Below are 15,130 nucleotides of genomic sequence, written 5' to 3'. Positions count from 1 at the left end.
TCCCCAAATGCTGGTGAAGATGTGGAAAAACAGGATCATTCATACATTACTGGTGGAAGCACAAAATCATAGAGTCAGTCACTCTGGGAAGACATTTTGGCAGTTTCTTATAAAAGTAAACATGCAATTCCCATACAACCCAGCAATTTCACTCTTCGGGCATTAATCCCAAAGAAATGAAAACTTACACTTACACAAACACCTGTACTCAAATGTTTATAGCAGATTTAATTGTGATAGCCAAAAAAAAAAAAAAATTGGAAATAGCCGAGATGTCCTTCAATGAGTGAACAGTTAAATAACCCACAAACTGTGATACATCCACACCATAAAATACTACTCAGCAATAAAAAGGAACAAGGTATTGATATACACAACAATCTGGATGGATCTCTAGAGCATTATTCTAAGTGAGAAAACCCAATCCCCAAAAGTTACATGCCACATGATTCCATTTATATATTTTTGACAAAATAATAGAAACAGAACAGATTAGAGATTTGCAGGGGTCAGAAATGCGGGTGGGGAGAGGAAGATGTGTGTTTTCATAAAAAGGCAACAAAAAGGATTCTAGGGTTGGTGGAACTGTTCTGCATCTTGACTATATCAATGTCAACATCTTGGTTTTGATATTGTATTACGGTTTTGCAAGAGGTTACCATTGGGGGAAACTGGATAAAGTGTACAAAGGATCTCTCTGTGCCATTTCTTACAGCCATGTGTGAATCTACAATTATCCCAAAATAAAAAGCTTAGCTAAAAAATCTAATTCAGAATTAAACACAAAATATAGAATAACTGAATTAATAGTGAAAAGGGAAGAAAATCTACTTACGTTAATTCCATATCCTGGTCTGGTTTTTTTTGTTTATTTTGTTTGTTTGTTTGTTTTTTGTGGCAGCTGGCCAGTATGGGGATCTGAACCCTTGACCTTGGTGTTGTAACCCCCTACTCTAACCAATTGAGCTAACCGGCCAGCCCTAATTCCATATCCTATTTTAAACATTTTCCCCGCGAATCTTTCCAAAATATTATTGACATAGCTATTAACATAATATTTTTAGTATATATAGTCAATTCATGACTCCAATAGAATATATGATTTTGGTAAAAGGTATTTTTTTCTGTTCAGTAACAAAATAAAAACAAGCTAACATAAAAGAGAATTTCAGGTTTCAAATCCATCAATGCATGATGATTTTGATACCTGTTATTAGAAATATTTTTCACTTGTTCAAGTGATACCTCTCTCCAGATATTTACATGGGTCACTCCTTGATCTCCTTCATGTCTTGAATGAACTACTTCCCTCTCATTGAAGCCTTCTGTGACCACACAATTTGAAACGGCAATGTCCTACTTCCCACTCCCTATACCCTTAATCTGGCTTTAATTTTCCCCCAAACACATTACCATCTAACACACTATATCATCATTTATTTTCTATCCGCCCCCCCCCCCAGTAGGACACAAGCTTCTTAAGGGTGGTGATTTTTGTTTGTTTCATTCACAGCTGTAATCCCCAGTGGCTAGAATAGTACCTGATATATACAAGACAAGTATAAAGTGCTTGGTAAATATTTGAATAAGTCAATGAATAAGTGAATGAAATTTTTTTGCTTGATGAGGAGTAATACAGAGGAAAAGACTGACTCTGTGAGAATAAAAGCCAGTTTAGAAGAAATCAGAAGTGACTAACCCTACAAAGTATATTCAATATATCTGAACTAGAGTTTTCAAAATCTTTTGGCTGCATTACAATATAGGAAATTTATAAGATCAGTGATTAGGACTGCAGTTTTATTAGCATATGAGCACTCTGGATTGAAGACATGACCTAGTTTACCACTGTAAAGCTATTGCTAATACATTTGCTTTAGCTAGGGGGGAGCTACTCAGACTTAAACCAAGCTGCTTTAGTTATAGGTGATGTGAGTTTCAGAGAGTTATGGCAACTTTAATGACATGTCATCCGCCATTTCATCAACAACTAAAAGAAAATGACAGTATAAGCTGATTCAGGGAGGAAGAGGCATTGCTATTAAACAAAGTTGGACCCTAGATGTGATGTTTAAATGTACAGTAAGAAGAGTGATGAATTAGGTTTTCACCAAAATCTGGGTCTCCAGTGATGGAGAGACCCAGTCCTCCACCAATGTCCTCAACCACCATATGCTGGGGCAAGCCAAAATCAGAACTCAGTTGCCTTGTCTGTATAATCACTGGCTGGATTAGACTCTGAGCTCTTCAAATGATGTCACATTGTTTTATTTATCTTAGGTATGCCAGGCATATTGTTGATAATTACCAAAGTCCTGTTAAATGAATTAAGTAATTACATAGGAAGTTCTAATAGTTCTCCAGGAAATTGTACCTCTTCTTGACTGAACTGCCGCCCTCCACTCTCAGGGAAGCCCATCCTTTCCTGAAGGACCTACAAGGTACTAACTGCCCATCAGAGTAAGGAGACTGGGTCCAGGAGTTTCTCTTCGGGTTGAAGCCAGAAGACAACAACGCAGTAGGGTTCTAGGGGTCGTTGGTTATTTTGACCTGATGCCACATAGGTAGAACTGGGGTCAGGGGTGCTTAATAGAAAAGCTCTGATCTGAAACTGAAAGTGCTTCTTTTTTACTATGCTTTGAAAATCTTTCATTCTCACATTCACCCCTAAAAAGTCAACGGGTAACTATTCCATCAAACTTAATGCCATACTTTCTAACGTAAAACAACAAACTCTTCTGAAAAGGTCAAGTGTTAACGGCTTATTTACTTTTCATTATGTCCCTTTATAGCTTTTGAATTTGGTTCTATGAGAATATATTTCATATTTGAAAAGTAAATTTAAAAAATAAATATATTAGATGTGTTCAATTATGCTTTAGGTTGACTGTAATCATTGTTTCACAGCATTTATCATTTATTTCTGCACTCCTTAATACTGCTTACCTTTGCTCCCTAGTAGTGTTCAAAAAACATGATTTTTTTTTTAAAGATGACCAGTAAGGGGATCTTAACCCTTGACTTGGTGTTGTCAGCACCACACTCTCCAAGTGAGCTAACCGGCCATCCCTATATAGGGATCCGAACCCCACGGCCTTGGTGTTATCAGAACCACATTCTCCTAAGTGAACCACGGGCTGGCCCTCAAAAAACATGATTAAACAAAAGTTTGTTTAACAGAATTTTGTAAACATACAATCTGTTTTAGAAAAGATGATTCTACAACTTTTATGGGCTTTCTATTATTCAAGTAAAAATATTATTAAGGGAACAGTTAATGGCAAAAGTTGATGATAATGAGTCAATAAGCATCAGGAAACAAGAAAAAAATTACCTAAACTTGGATGGAAAAATCAGTAGTGCTAAGAGTCAATCAAAGCAAGGATTTACATTAACGACAGAGTAGTAATAAATGAAATGTTATCTTGTCAGTACCATCTCTAAATCATTAGCTGACCTTTGGTTAGACACTTAATATTGACATGTCCCATTATTCGTAATAGCCAAAATATAGAAACAATCCAAATGTCCATCAGTGGACAAATGGATAAACAAAATGTGCTACATATCCATGCAATGGAACATTATTCAGCCATACAAAGGAAACGAAGTATTGATACCTGCAACAATGTGAATGAAGCTTGAAAACATTATGCTAAGTGAAAGAAGCCAGACACAAAAGACCATTCACATGAAAGTCCAGCATAGGGAAATATATGGAAACAGAAAGTAGATCAGTGGTTGCTTAGGGTTGGGGTGGGGGGACAAGGTGAGCTAGTGAAGGTTATAGCTAAGGAGGATGGGGGTTTATTTCTGAGATGATGAAATGTTTGAAAATAGACTGTGGTGACGGTTGCACATATCTGCGAATATACTAAAATCTGTTGAACTTTATACTTTAAATAGATGGTAAGGCATATGAATTGTATCTCAATAAAGCTGCTAAAAAAGTGAAAATATTATGTTCCAATTACCTCTCTGATTCTAAAGTTAAGCAGTGCTCACAATGAAAGTGCTGTTTATAACGTTCACTCATAACCATTCATTTAAAATAACTGAAAGGTAAAGAAAACCAAGGAAGCCATTTGCTTAGTCTTCTTATAGGCTTGCATCATTATGTATTTTATTCAGTGTAAATCATAAGTCACAGATTTGCTGATTAGGTTTTCCCGATTTAATCTTTATCAGCAAGGACCATTCATGGCCATCTTTCAGACATATACGACAGTACTTCAGAAACTCCATGGAGAGATTCATATCACCTTTTAATTCTATTTTTCCATGAACTTCTTGAAGTACCCTCCTGTATCCAGACCTGCTGTGTGCCAGGCACACTGTGAAGGAACTAAGAGAATGGGGCTTTTCCCTGGGGTTTATTTCCTTTCTCCTTAGAAGTACAGCTCTTTCCCATGGTACATGGCAGGAATTTATTACTCTCCTTGAAGAAAACCATATACAGCAGACATAGTACATTGCTTTGATCCTCTCCCATCAAATGAAACAATTGTTGGATTTGAAATCCCAGGTTTTCCTGCCCGAATTAAAGTCTGTGACAATCAAAAAGTTCATGGCAGGGAATTAAGGTGTCAGCTATACCTGTAGTTACTTGCTATTATCCATGAGTCAGATAAAACTTAACAGAATACTGTATTACAGAAAGTGGGAGAGCTGCATGTGCAAGCAATGGCAAATAGATGTTTTTTAGGGCTTCTGCATACACGGAGATTTCTACAGCTGCAGAACCAACTACTGCAGAAGTACATGCTGTGCACAACATCTACAATTTAGTAAAGCTGGAAAGAATTTTATTTTTGTGAAAACTAAATGGGGTGTGGCTCATTTTCTTGCCAAGGGGCTATTTTATTCCAAGACACTGGTGTCTGCTGACCTTCATTTTTAGGTTGAGTAATGTTCTATTTAAGTAAAATTAACTCATAGTGGGCTCTTTTTTAGGATGCAATAATTATTGCAAAGAAATAACAATGTTTAAATTTGATTTGTTCTTAGTTTAGATTTGATTATATTGGGTTATAAGTGAATGTCTTTGTTCACACAAGGTTTAAATTTAGAAATTATTTTATGTTGAGGAAAAAAGGCTATATTTAAATTCATTTTCTACATGTAGGAATATTTTTAGGTTTCATGAGAACCAATATTACTTTTGTGCTTTTCTTTTCTATTGCAAGAGTATCTTATCCATCTTTGTAGGCCTAACACATAACAGTCTTCATTAAACTTTTGTTAGTTGAATAAATGATGAAGCTATTCCACAAATAGACTAATTAACATGGACTATTTGTCCATGTTATTATCCTTGGTTAACTATTACTCCATCTGTAGTTTGTACTATATCAGTACATACTTGAGAACTTTGGGCACATTTTAAAGTTTTCCTGAGTTTTATATCTATTTGTCAGTGGCCTATAGGTAGGTCTTCTTTTATATAATGCTTACATGTTTCGAAGTAGTTGACTTGACATAACCTTCCCTTCATCCTTACACAAATCTCTGGTTAGGGAAGTTTTTTCCCCTCTGCTAGCAACTACAAATATGTTCTAGAGTTTGGTTTTCTTCCTGAGGGCCAATTAAAGCTGGAACACTTTGGTTTAGAATAAGATAACAAATGCATGGGTTGGCTTATATTTGTAAATATGTAAATCTATCAATATTACTTTTTTATTTACAATTAATGGTAATTTAGTTTTATTTGTTTTTTAATTACCATAGGACAAAATATTAAATTTTAATTATTCATACCCACTTTCAAAAATGATTCAACTGCAGCTTTAAACTGGAGACCCACAAACTGCTCAAAATATTTGTTGAATGTGTCAATATCCTTCATCATTTCCTGGTTTTAGCTTTTGAAAACTTCCACTAGAGGAAATAATGGGCATCATAAATTTAAAATTAATATGTTTTGGATTCACCCATTTCTAAAAACTACATGGTGTCATCTTGGAAAGATAACGATTTTATTTATAACCCTCTGCTTTCCCCACCGTTTTAAGTTTTCACTAATTTATTTTCTCTTTGCTCCTATCTTTTCCCTAAAGGTAAACTTTTCAACATTAATGTTTTTATAATTTCTACTATTGTAGAAACACTGAAGAGCTTTTTTTTTTCCTTCCCCCTGAACTCAGGCATCCACATTAACCTATTATCTTTCATCCTGATTTAAGCTATATTTGTTAGTGGCAGTGAGTTTATAATGGTATCTGTAATTTATTCAGCCATGTTTCTAGTTTTCCTTTGATGGTGAGTTCTTTCGACTGGTGGATGGCATATCCTCACAAAGATAAGTTAAATGATAAACAGTTTTCTGAGCTAAGCAAATAAGTTTCTTGCACCTGGAACATTGCTAAAATCCTCCATCTTCACAATGAAAAGCAATAGAAAGCAATATTTTCACAATGTCACTAAATAAAACAAAAAATAATGATTGTATTTATCTTGAGTGGTGATACTTAAGGAAAAGAGTTCGAATTAGATATCTGACAAAGATCATCCAAGGCAACATTAACTGACCTGTAAATGGGAACATTTATTGAGCACCTACTATAAGCTAGTTGCTTTAAAATTGTCATTTAATTTTAAGAACAACACTGGAAAGCAAGTGGTATTACCACCATTTTATAGATGTGGAAATTGAAGTTTACAATAGTTAAGAAACCTCCCCAATGCCACTGATGTATAAAATGGCAAAACCTTTGGAATCCAAGTTTTATACTAAAATCCATTCTGCCTGTGAAACATAGCATATTCATGATACCTCTGAAAAGAAAAAAATAAAAAAGAAGGTGCTGAGAATGTGTTGTTCGGTCAGACAAACCTTCCGTCTTGCTTCCAGGTCTTCATGGAATGCCTAGACTGATAGGGTCCATAGTTAGTGAACTGGGAGAAGAAGAAAAACACCAGGGAAGGTTCTGTGAAGCAGCATGGGATAAGTTTAGGGAGAGATATGCAGTATAGAATGAGCCATTCAATTATATAAAATATTTGTGAAATCAAGTGTTTGTAATTTAGGGAGTCACCATATACTGAAACCAGGCACAGACTAAGTGGCAACATCAGAATTTTTACCACTACTGGGCCTCTGTTTAATTATGTGAATTAAGCAGCCTAATGAAATATAAAACTTTGAGTTTAATTGTAGTTTATTGAGTCATATCAAAGTAATTTGAGAAGAACAGCCTATGATAAAAGAGCCTATCAACAAAGTCATTTAACCAACACCAGGATTAAGTTTCTTCAGGATACTGAAAGTCTATGGGCACAAATAAGCTTTGTATATTTGAACTGAGTTTTATAGCAACATGAAATATAAAGGCGACTTAAAAACAAACCTGCTTCTTTTTCCCCATTAACAGTTCCAGTTCTGTTGCAAAAAATAGAACTTCCTATGATTGTACACCCCACAGGATCCTACTTCATCCTGCTTTGCACCTGTTAACTAGATCAGAGGAAACCACAATATTTCCAAGACATATACTTTACCTAAACCAGGTCCAGTTTAGAGTCACATATGATACAATACACTATATAAAGGTTGGCTTTTTGGGGGGGAGTGCTGCTGTTTAAAATCAAGGCTATCTTTTTTTTAGTCAGTGTTTAAATTTCAGAGAATGTCAAAGGAATTTATATTTAAAATAATCTTGGCAATTTCTCTTCTAAGAAATATTCATACAACTGCAAAATAATGTTTGCCTAAGGATGTTCACTGAAACATTATCTGTAAGATCTGAAAACAACTTAAATGTCCAACAACTTGGGATTAGTGAAATAAATTACGAATATCCATTATATAGAACATGATAGAGTAATTTTAAACTTTTAAAGAAATATTTAATTGCTTGAAAACACATTTATAACGTAATAAGTGAAAAAAAATGGGATACAAACTGAATATACAGTATGACTACGATTTGAAAAAATGTTTGTCTCTCTCAATATGAAATAAACAGATAAAAATATGAGCAGATGATACAATTGAGTACTTTTTAATTTTCTTCTTTATAAAAACTTTTGTTTTCCTCTAATTTTTACAACGATCTTGTATTTTCCTAATCCAAAGCAAACTGATTTTTTTCTTCCACCAATTAACATTTATTTTTAATTCATTTTTTAATTGAAACATAATTGATTACACATATTTATGAGGTACAGAATTGATTATCAGTATTTGTGTACAATATGTGATCAAATCAGTATTATTAGTATGTTCATCATTAGTGATTTAAAATATCTTAAGTACATACTACTTAAAACACTTTCCCAGTAGATTAACTAATTCATACATGTTGAAAATTATAGGATGTGCCCTAGGAACAATTTCATAACATTTTCACTTCTGAGCAAACACTTTGCAATCTATTATAGTAATTCTCCCTGACTTGAAATACAAGCCCAGAAATATTAAAAAGAACAATAAGAAAGGGCAGAATGGGGAACATGCAAGTTAAGAAATATGAGGAAAGATTCATATTATCTTTTAATTTTATTTTTCCATGAACTTTCTGAAGTTAATAGAAAAAAAGCTTAAAAATTATATTCATCTGTGGAAGACAATTTATTATTCAGTGTCAATAGCAGGATGTCAATCTGAGAGCAACACTATTTAATTAGGGCCTATAATGTAAACAGAATAATATGAATATTCAAAGCTATAACACAGCCCTAAAAAATTTTATTAGTAGTATTTTTAAAAAATATTTTGTTTTGTTTTGCGGCTAGCCAATAAGGGGATCCGAACCCTTGACCTTGGGGTTATAACACCACACTCTAAGCAACTGAGCCAACCGGCCAGCCAACAAATTTTATTATATAGAAAGTAAAAACTTTATATTTTGTTTTATATGTTATATAAAACTTTGTATATATATATAGTGTGTACATAGTATTCATGTGTGGGGGTGTGCGTGTGTGTGTATCATGTTTTGCTATTGAATCTTTTAAACCAGAGATGACAGAAATAAGAAATCAGACTTTACGAAAGAAAATGATTTCTAGTAGCAAAAAGAACTAGTCATATGATACCAGATCATTTTCAAAAGTCACTTAACTCAGGGTTTTCTGCTTATTTCATTTTAATTAAGATCACTTGACAAATGATATTTTAACAAATGTTATCAAAAATAATTTTGACTAATGAGATAAAAAAGCACGATAACTCAAAGTATGACAGTAAATAGAATCATCATATAACTGGCAAGATGAGAATAAATATTGAAATTAATTCCAAAATTAATAGTTTTGAGGGTGGGAGTTGAAAATTACCTCAGAATTTATCTAGTCCAACGTGTTTATTTTTCAAATGAAGATCTACACTAACTTCTCACATTTTCTGAGTTATTGAAGGCATACTGCTTAAATATATAGATTATCTTCTCCATTATGAACTTTGCCATACCCGCCTATTGTCTGCCCTCCTTTAGACTGCAATTATAAGAAACACTTGATTTTTCATGAGCAATTTTACACAAAACCTCCCATGACGGTAAATCACAAAACTAAGAATGAAATACGATAAGTCAATAAACTCTTTAGCGATTACCAATGAAGACCAAAATACTGCCCAGTAGTTAGTTAAAAGGGGAAAAAACACTACCAAATTAATGGCTTTAACAGGCTACTTTGCACAGTATTTGAGGAAAGAAATGTAAATATTACATATAGGCTTTTATTCTCTTATCAACCATTTCTCTTAGTTTTCATTACATTATGTCTGGCTTTATTTCTCCTTTGCTTGTAAAAATTGCATGGCTGGAAAACATTTATGGAAAAGTAAAAACATGGCAAGACTTCAGTGATGAGAATTCTGCCATTTCTGTACACTCTTGCTAAAGCCTTAGTGTTTCTATGATATACTTCTACAGCATTTTGAATTTATATAGCACCTGTCTGTTGAAGAGCCTAGCTAGGCTTCTCACAGCTCTTATCCTTTCAACATGTCTGTGAAATACGTAGATTAAAAACAGATGGCTTAAAAATAAATTGAAATCCAGATATAACCACAAAGAACTTCAATGATTTACTTAAGATGGCTCATCTGCCCAAGCTGCAGAGGACTAAAAGACCCTGGATTCCGTGCTCAGTGCCTTTTCCAATAAACAACACTACCTCCTTACCATCAAATAAATGTCTGCAGTGTTTAGAAAACTTAAGCTTTCTCATATTAAAAAGTCAGTAGGCTTACCACACCAAAAATTCTTGTTGAGGAATGATATGAATGACACCCCTATATTTTATTAGCACCACGCTCTAACCAGCTGAGCTAACCGGCCCCTCGCTACACCCCTATATTTTAAAGAACTACCATTAGTCATGGAATAAGCCACTGGTGATTATCTTCCTGAATAGTCACCAATTTGCCAACAAGGTTATTTAGCTTGGTTCAATATAGTTGCATCAAAATTTAGGAAATCAACTGATAAAAATAACTGAAATAAGCCAGATTATAAGTATTTGAAAAAAAGAAATCCCAGCAAACCAGAAACCTTGAGCCATCCCCTTATTTTATAAATGAGAAAATAAGTGCATGATGTGTGGCACATGTAGGTACTTAATATCACAATTTTAAGTGACTTTCTCAAGGTCAATCTATGAGTCAATGGCAGAGCCATGCCTAGAATCTAGTTCCTCTGAGGCCAAGTTCAACATATTCCCCCTTATTTTCATGTAACAGCAATGCTTCTTCATCCTAAAACAATTTAAACTCACTAATATTTATCTTTCAAATGCTAAGAAGGCAAAATTCTATATTATTAAATTTATTATTAATTGTTTGAAATTGCCTCACCTCTATAACTAAAATAAATTGGCCCAAGTATGATCAAATCTTCTCTTAAGACTGACATTTCATGATTAGGCCATTTCCCTAACTATAACCAAAGCCTATTATAACTAAAAACAGCTATTTGTGCTTCCAACATTGTAATGCATCCAAAAAGCTTTTGAAACCTCCAACACATTGAACATATGTTACATGGCATATCACTCTCTAGAATAATTATACAGACTCAACAATGACCCAGCTGTTTTCTTCCAAACTGAGTTTATTTTTACTTTCACAGATCAACATTTTTTCCTCTTTGGATAACTTTTCACCAAAAGAAAAATTGTCATATGAGCAAGTATGAAATGATTCTAAAAATATACCCAAGTTGTTATTTATTGGTAGATGTTCATTTTCAAATTTTATTTTATACCAGCTACTTTTGGAATCTGTACCTAACAGTAGAAACAAGAAACAGTTTGGCATATACATTCCACCTAGATTATGCTAGATCAAACACAATAGCAAGTTCATGAATTTATCGTATGTACTAAGAATATTATGTCAGTAAATTTTGTGGAAAGCCAAGTAGAAATAATGCCTAAAACAGAGTATGGAATAATGGCATGTGAACTTCCTTCTTTTTCTCTGTCAGTCTCACCAAAAAGAATCACTTTACTGCTCCAGCACCATGGTCAAGCTATCCTTTTCTTTTCAGTTAGTCATACTGTTTGCCTAGGAGCAAAATTTCACTGGATTTCTGATGGTGCCCTGGATACTGACATTCCGCCAGTATAAATAGTCACAGTCAGGTCTGATGTGTGGTAACCATTTGTAGAAGAGACTTAAAATCACACAAAATACTATTCACTAGTTATAATGAATCATTCCACCCAAAATGCCATAAGCCTAGTCATTTTTAGCAATTGAATCTAAAGGATAGCATCAGACTAGAGACTCTGGACTTCGATGTTGATTGTCTGTATTAAGTCAAGGCATAGCATAATTTATTTAGTTCTCCACCCCAGGTAACAAAAGGGGTTAATATGTGGTTAGGTCTAATAGCAGAAATTAAGAGTTAGACTCACAACCCCTAATTTTAATAAAAATTCGGGTTCCTTAGATCATACCACTAAAAAATGAAGTCAGCAATACTGAACGGTGGTTTTAAATGAGTGCACATCCCAAGACAATGAAATGCTGTGGACTAGAGCCCAGTGATGAATCTGTTTTGACATGATTTCATAATACTTGAAAAAGAACTTATCTCCCTACCACTTTAACCTAGTTGGACAGCAGTACCCTCCTTTTTTTGAGGTTAAACATTTAATAGTTCAATCTAAAATTATATTATCACCTCACTTCCACTAGGGGGGCCTATCTACCAGTGTAGTTAACTCTAGTAACTCAGGTGCAGCTTAAATTCATTTCCAGCTAATCTGTGCTATAAAGCCAGCCGTGGGGTCAGAACTATGTGCTTTAATGGTAGTTCTAGTTTTTAAGATCAGAAGCCGCTGCAAAGCAAGAAAATGGAGTGCTCCAGTCATTCAGAGGTTGCTGCAGTACACAAAGGATTTCTGGCTAAAAGAATACAAAGCCAAAATCTCTTAAATATTCCCAGTTTCATTTTTATAGTTTCTGCTCTAGTTGTTTTCAAGGCTGAATGTGTATCAATGGATCCAGTTTTACAAATAAGTAAAGCTTTTAAAACTCCTGACCTCAGAGATTCCTCTGCCCATTTCTATACTCTGCAGTAGATAACCTGAATAGCAAAATTGCCATGTTTTCCTTAACTTGGGCTACATGGGCAGGAATAGGTCAACATGGGAAAGTTGTTTCAGTGTCCTCTTTTTATTCTACCAAACCATTGTCAGGCAGAAACCCAACCCAATTTATCAAAATTTAGTGTCCACTGTCATCGTGCGTGATTTCTGAGCCAATTAAGTCCAAAGCACAAAAAACTGATGGTTAATTTTAGTCAAGAGATTATTCACCACCTTTAAGTAGATGCGTAATATAGAGAATGGTTTGATTAAAATATAGGCCAGGCCATGGAATATAAACAGAGCCTTATTTTTTTTTTTTTTAAACACTGTCTTATGGGATATGGCTTCAAATCTAGCATTTTGTGATGAAATGGGGCGTGAGCAAAAGGATGACTTTCCTAGAAAATAATTAATAAGATATTTTTGAAATTTAGAAAAGTCATAATGAGATTGAAGGAAAAGGGGAAGATATATGTCCCAGCACAAATATATTTCAAGCCTTTATTTTAAGAACAGCTTCTGTTTTTATCTTGGATAAAATTCGAGCACTAAATTCCTTTTCTGCTCCTCTCATCCAAATCCAAGCAGAATTCCCTTGAGTCGAGTCTGGTTCAACCCCCTTTCTTTGTTGCAGTAGTTTTTGGACTATGGGACTCGGCCATTACATTCCAGTTTTCAAGTCAAAAGGCGTCATGTGACCATTACCCTAGGGGAATCAGAGACTTGGGGCACGTGATGCCAATTGGCATGTGTGGGACCGCGGCCACTTAGTTGGAACTCATGTAAACTGCATCTCCAGGATCAAGTTTAGGCTCCCAAATAAACTGTGACATCCAGTCAAGTGGAGTAAGTGCTTAACTCCCCAGTAGTTTTTAATTTCACCTACTGTGGCCAGACAGGCTGCCTTCCCGCTTCCCATCCCTTGTAACAGACAGGACACCTCCAGCATCCCTTCTGTTCGATGCTAAATGGCGAGACTCTCCAACCCACTTAGTTCCAAGCTCAACCTTCTGCACCACTGGGAATGTTGTGCAGATCAGGTGAGAAGCAAGTAGCATCGCCTATGGCAAGTGTCAGATGTCATTAACCCTACTCCACCTCCTGGGCTGGGATCATCTCACGTCCCGGAGCCAGGCGGTCGGAGCCAGCGCACCAGAGCGGCGGCGGCGGCGGTGGCGGTGGCAACTCTGGGACTGGCGAGAAGCCAGGAAGGGGGTGGTCGGCGTCCCCTGGCCTCTCATTAGAGCGCTTAAGTACTGCGGGTGGAGAAAACTAAACACAGGCAAGTGCAGCTGTGCGGGGGGAGGGGGATATTAGTCCCTCTCACCGCCCCACAGCCTTTGCTTCTCAGGGAGCCCCGAGAGGTCCCGGGCTGCCGCTGCCCCGACCGCGCGCGGGGGACTGCGGAGCCAAAGGAGCTGAGAAGGGAGCAGACAGGCGGCGCGGGGTCGGGGGACAGGAGAACAGAGAGGTACTGCCCTACTGGCCCGGAGATGTTCTGCTACTGAAAGAAAAAAAGTGCTTACTCATAGGAAGACGCGGTGTGATCCCGACGCTCCCGCAAGGGAGGAAAGCAGGGGGAAGGCAGGCAACCCGAGCCACGTTCTTTCCCGAGACCACCGCAGCCCCCGCTCCCGAGCGAGCCCCAGGGTCGGCGTAAGCCCGCCGGGTCACCCGAGGCGGACCAGCTGGGGCTGGAGGCTTTGCTGGCTGCGGGCTCCGGGATTTCCTGAGTCCGCGCGGGAGGGGGTGGGGGATGGCAGTAGCTGGAGGAGGACTGCAAAGGGAAGTTAGGCGCTCGATTTCCACTTCGGGGCCGCAGCTGCCGCGGAAGGGGTTCGGGACAAGGGCTGGCGTCAAGGACTCCAACCCAAGGTTGGCAACAAGTTAAGAGCAACTAGTGAGAAAAGCGCCATTCTCTATAGTGAAGAGCAGAAAACGTGTTTGTAGCGCGTGGGGATGGGGGGCCCCTCTGTCACTCCCACCCATCCCGGTTGCGAATGATCACCTGGGCGCCCAAGGGCTCCGATCTGAAATTTCTCCGACCTCCCTCTCGACCCCGCACCCCTACCCCCCGGTGCGAGGCACGTTCCAGCGGAGGTTGCCGGAGATGCTCTCCCCAGGACCCACTCCGGTCCACACCCGGGAAACCCGCGCCCCGCTGCCCGCCCGTGCCTACAAAGCACTTACGTAAAGTCGCAGAGTCTCTGGTCTGGCCCGACAGCCTCCGACCAACGCACTCAGACAACTTCTGCCCCTCGGAATCTTTGTGGCTGTGGTTCTAAAGCCACCGCTCCCTCCCCTCCTGCCAGCCCCGTCCGCCCCTCGGCCGCCGCCATTGGCTTGGGTGGTGCTAGCAGTCGGCCTGGGAACCAGGAAGGGGATTGGGCCACGAGCCTGTCACATCAGCTGGGTGGGGAGCTAGGAGAATAGGCACGGGGTTGGGCACCCCAGAGGGATGGGGACTATAATTCTGCGGCAGGGAGCGGTTCCCCAGCACCGGATTCTTCCTTCCCTACCTGGGCTAAGAGGTTAGAAGTCCACAGTTCCTGGCTTGGAGTACATATTGAAAAAATCTTCTGGAATAGGA

The 15,130-nt window shown here is 37.5% G+C and overlaps 1 protein-coding gene across 1 annotated transcript in view; it reads right to left on the bottom strand.

The window, feature by feature from the left end:
- Nucleotides 1-14,807, bottom strand: part of PLS3 (plastin 3) — a 72,912-nt gene extending 58,105 nt beyond the window's left edge. Inside the window, exon 1 of the mRNA XM_063083164.1 lies at nucleotides 14,731-14,807. The gene's annotated coding sequence lies outside the window, so the exon portion shown is untranslated. The remainder of the gene's footprint in view (nucleotides 1-14,730) is intronic.
- Nucleotides 14,808-15,130: the final 323 nt, after the last annotated feature.

This window comes from Cynocephalus volans, chromosome X (assembly GCF_027409185.1).
Source record: "Cynocephalus volans isolate mCynVol1 chromosome X, mCynVol1.pri, whole genome shotgun sequence".
In the NCBI taxonomy this organism is placed as follows: Eukaryota; Metazoa; Chordata; class Mammalia; order Dermoptera; family Cynocephalidae; genus Cynocephalus; species Cynocephalus volans.
The sequence above is the reverse complement of the archived record's forward strand: the minus strand, read 5'-3'. Positions and strand labels throughout refer to the sequence as shown.